Below are 5500 nucleotides of genomic sequence, written 5' to 3' on the forward strand. Positions count from 1 at the left end.
CAAGAAGAGAAAAGGACATCATGGTTATCAGTTGGGTGATCTGGTTGCCATCAAGGTGACGCAGTTTATAACCGGCAAAAAGTTAGCCAACAAATACGTGGGGCCATATGAAGTCATACAGGTTAAACGCAACGGCAGGTATGATGTAAAGAAAGCAGCCGATTTTGAGGGTCCACTACAGACGTCTACTAGCGCTGACTTCATGAAGCTGTGGCGCTATGCTAGCAACGAGGACGAAGATGAAAACCTTTCAACTGAAGAGGACGAGGCATCTGGGACAGATGTTTTGCAGGATGGCCGAATGTGAGCTGGTAGATTGGACATAGGTTGGCAGTCCTTATCACGCTGCGTTCTAAAATGATATTCGATAGTCCATCACCATCAGCCGAATCAAGAGACAGAGAAGTTGTGAAACAAAATCGTTTGTCAAAAAGTAGTAATTTCAGTCGCAAAATCAGTTGAAAAGTCGCGTTAATCAATATCAAAACTTATGTAACTCTTATATGTACAAACTATTACATTCCTAAACTTTATTAATAAACTACAGATAATATCCAATTATCTTACATATATCCTTTAAAGGGTCGTAAGCGCTCCCTTCTACCTCTTGCATACTTTCCGACAAATCTAGTATACCCTTTTACTTTAGGAGTAACGGGTATAAAGACGAGTTTTTACTTTAAAACAGTGGTGCCCACTGGCTTTAATCGCGAATCCTGGAATCCTCTGTCGGCGCTTTGCCACAACACCGACATATAAACGGTCATGTGGCTTCGGCAGGCGTCTTACACTTACGCAAACAAAATACCCTGCAGTTCCACAATTACTCAATTGCGCGCTTAATCATCACGAAGTCGACTGCGACGTCGGCAGAGCAGCCAGCGACGCCGGCAGAGCTGTGCGCAACGGCGGCAAGGAGACGCGCTCTCAGTCGGGGTCCGCAAAGAGAACGCACAAAAAGTACTTTTAGGCTCTGCCTGTCTCGCCATGTCTCTGCTGGAAAAATGCGGATGAAGGCAAGGAGGCCCAGCCATTAAAATATCTCGACTTTTGTGCACCCTTGGCTTTTAAACAATGCGACATTCTTTCGTAAATGTAAATACAACTTGTATTACATACTTGAATTTCTATAAAAAAAGGTATATGTTTGTTTATATTATTTATTAATAATTGAAGTTTTCAAAATACATTTTTTATAACGAATTGCATAGTCGGATATGTCTATTAATACCTTGCTTTTATGTGCAATGGAAGGTGCATAGACCAAACGGGACACGCCAAAAAACAGAACAACAACGTATTAGCGGAACCGTTGTTGTTGTTGCTTGTTGTTTTTCTGGAAGCACTCACATTTTTTCGTCTTTTTTTACCCTTGCTTGATTTCAGTCAGAAGTTTGCAACGCAGTGAAAGAGACGTTTCCGACCCCATAAAGTATATATATTCTTGATCAGCATGACTAGACGAGTCGATCTAGCCATGTCCGTCTGTCCGTCCGTTTCTACGCAAACTAGTCTCTCAGTTTTAAAGCTATCGGGCTGAAACTTTCCCAAAAGTCTTATGTCTTTTGCAGGTAGTATATACATAAGTCGGAACCAGCCGTATCGGACAACTATATCTTACAGCTCCCATAGGAATAATCGGAAAAAAACATTTTTAAAAATTATATCTTTGGTGTTTTTTAACATATAACCTCCTAAGCTTGGAAATAACATTTTTTAATTCGTTTTGAATTAAATGTTATCAAAAATCGGACGACTATATCATATAGCTGCCATAGGAACGATCGGAAAATTGGTGGAAAATAATATGAAACAAATTATATCTTTGGTGTTTTTTAACATATAACCTCATATGCTTGGAAATAACATTTTTTAATTAGTTTTAAATTTCGAATTCAATTTTATCAAAATCGGACGACTTTATCATATGCTGCCATAGGAAAGATCGGAAAATTGGTGGGAAAATAATATGAAACAAATTATAGCTTCGGTGTTTTTGACATGTTATCTTATACTATTGGGAATATCATTTTTTGTATTTTTAAATTTAATAATTATAACTGCATGGGTATACAAACTTCGGCTTGCCGAAGTTAACTTCCTTTCTTGTTTTCACTTGCTTATGTACGAGGGTGGCCCGATAAGTACTTAGCCTCCAAAAGAAAAACGAAAATTTTGGAAAAGTGGCGATTTATTTCTTAACATAATCTCCTTTTAGCTCGATACACTTGACCCAGCGATGCTCCAACTTCTTTAACCCGTCTGAAAAGTACGTTTTCTCGAGGTCTGCAAAATAGACCTCTGTGGCGGCGACGACCTCCCCATTCGACGCAAATTTATGTCCAGCGAGTGACTTTTTCAACTTTGGAAACAAAAAGAAGTCACACGGGGCCAAATCTAGAGAATATTGTGGATGGGGTAGCAGTTCGTAGCCTAATTCGACCAATTTGGCCTTGGCGAGGACGGAAGTGTGAGCCGGTGCGTTGTCATGATGGAAGAGCACTTTTTTTTGCTGCAATTCGGCGGCGAATCGGCACAATAATTCGGCATAGTACAGCCCTGTGACCGTTTTGCCCTTCTCCAGGTAGTCGATGTAGATCACACCTTGTGAATCCCAAAAAACGGTGGCCATCACCTTTCCGACCGATGGAACAGTCTTCGCCTTCTTCGGAGCAGGTTCGCCGGGTGAAGTCCACTGTTTCGACTGTTCCTTGGTCTCTGGTGTGTACCAGTGGATCCATGTTTCGTCGACGGTCACGAAACGACGCAGAAACTCCTTCGGATTGCGCCTAAACAGCGTCAAACACTGATCTGAAGTGGTCTCAATTAACGTCGTTAAATTAAATACTCCAGTGCTTTAAAAGTGATACCTATACGATCCGCAGGTAAGTCTGTCGCAGACCAATATTTATTTAAACAGTGAGAGTAAAAACAAGTTAATGTATATTAAAAAAAGAAAATACAAGATTCCCAAAAAAAACACGTGGCGGAAAATAAATAGCTGTGCAAAATATTATTAATTAAAATAAAAATTATCAAACAAAAACACCTCTTAACGAGGTAAAAAGTAGTGGCGAACGCGCCTTTAACAAAAATTTCTGATATCAACAATTGTGACGAAAAATGATTTATGATTTTGGCCCGCAACAGTAAATATTTATTTACCTACACCTAAATTTTCTGTTGTAGCGTGCCGAATACATAAATTTAATAAAGTTTTTTTATTTTATCGAATGTAATATCATTTTTCGTCACAATTGTTGATATCAGAAATTTTTGTTAAAGGCGCGTTTGCCACTACTTTTTACCTCGTTAAGAGGTGTTTTTGTTTGATATCAGAAGTTTTTTTTTGCACAAGAGTTTAAGTACCCCAATACCATGACTAGGAGTCGTCCCCATGAATATTAAACTTTTTAATAACAAGTTTTATCGCTTCAATTACCTATTTTAATAGCACAAGTTTGGAATCTCAGTGACTGTATAGTTTCAGATTCCAAGAGAAACCTGTCGTTTCTTATATTTCCCGCCGAACTAGCGGGTTTTCCAAAGTGGTAGAACAAATGGATCAAGTTTCATATTTCGATTAGCTTCATGAAAGTAAAGGACCCTAACACCATAACAACTTTTCCGTTTGAAAAAATCTAATAAGAATATTTTTCATCAAATTGGTTTTTTCCTTGTTTATTCCAATAAGTATGAAATATTTCGTATTCGGAGCTGAAACGAGTTGCACTTTTTATCGCTTAATATCTTCCAAAAGGTAATTTTAAGGGCAAAAAGTGTCATAGATCAAAAGTTGAGGAATCTCAATTTTGAGAAAATAGTCATAGGTTTTAAAAAATAACTTTTTGTCATAACTCGAAATCTATTATATTCAGACAACTTTATTATATGAAGGGTATAAAGCAATTTAAATTATCTTTTCAGAGATATATATCACGTTTCTGTAGCATTAGTTGTTTAAATACTATAAGCATTTTAAACCTGCCATTTTTTTAGATTTTCCGCTAAACTAGCGGGTTTTTCCAAAAGTCGTAGAACAAACGTTTTCTAATTCAAACAACTTTATACACCCATAGGGTTTCCAAAACCCTAAAACTAAGATGGGATGCATACAAACCCACAAACAAAGGACAAACATTTTCATTTTGGGAAGAAGAAAATCTTGTTTTTTGAATTACTTTTGAACGGGACATCGGATTTCAACAAATGAGGTGTCATTCGACGCGTATTCTCAGTAAGAATAAAACTAGATAAACAGGCTTTTATCCCCACCGTATCCAGCAGCTCCAATTTTCTAAATCTTTAATTTTACACTTTCACCGCTTTTTCTCTTTAACAAATCTATATTTCGAAAGTCTTGGTATGCAATCTTCTTAGTTAGTACGATACCTTTCGATTGGTGTATCACTCGTCGGACCATAATGACAGATTTTCAATTCTGCGGCTATATATAGTAGTTGTCTTCGCAAGCTCTCTCGCGCGCTTCGTCACTACGTGGACTGCCGTCCACAGTGATAACACCCGAGAACATCATACAGTTAAAGAAAAAAAGGCGTTGCTTAAAAAAAAACTGAATCAAGCAAAACGCAGCTAATTGCAAAAGTTTAATGCAGAAGTCAACCTCACTTCAATCCCTCAAAACTCTGGGCAAATATCAACACATTCAAGAAATCAGAAATGATACACACTGCAAATCATCTTCCACAACCCCAACCACAAACAGTATAAATTTAGAATCAATAGCCGAAGTCCTCGTCACTCACTGGTCAGAATCGTCTTCGGACTCGAACTTTATCATCCCAAAACAATAAAAACACAATATGTTCATTCAATTTAACCCACAACCCATCACCCGAAGCATTGTTTATAGAAACTAAAATATAGCCATCTCCTCCATGGTCGACAGCTCGGTTTTCGAAAGGGTATATCTAAATGCCTAACCCTGTTAGACCAGACTACCGCAGCCCTAATAAGCCACCTCTATTAACAATAGACGAGCTGCAGTGATGCAGAGTAGGACCAAAACTTCTGAATTTCGTTAAAAATGTCCTAACTAATCCCAAGATCGAAGTCAATGTCGGTAACACTTCTTCAAAAAAAAAACACCACTGTACAATGGGAAACAATAAAACCGCTTTCTGTTATTCTCATCCTAATTTTATATAACAAACTATGCCGTACCATTAAAGTCCATAGAGGCTCCAAATTCTTTTCGTATGCAGACTACTTTACTATACTGAAGAAATGCAATAATAATGTCAACACAATGTCTACAAACAGTCTATTCAAAGACATGTTAAGCTGGTGCGACTACTCCTAAGCGAGAATCTCCAAGCAAAAATGCAAACACCTGCATATTTTCACCTGCATATTTCAAGGTACAACTGCTATACCAGATCTTTAATAAATATAATAAATGCCCTTATAATGTCCAAGATTGATTACTCTCTCCAATTTTATGGGAATTGCCCATCTAAGAAAACAAAAAACTATTTAC

The sequence above is a fragment of the Drosophila suzukii genome, chromosome X (assembly GCF_043229965.1).
Source record: "Drosophila suzukii chromosome X, CBGP_Dsuzu_IsoJpt1.0, whole genome shotgun sequence".
NCBI classification, from domain to species: Eukaryota; Metazoa; Arthropoda; class Insecta; order Diptera; family Drosophilidae; genus Drosophila; species Drosophila suzukii.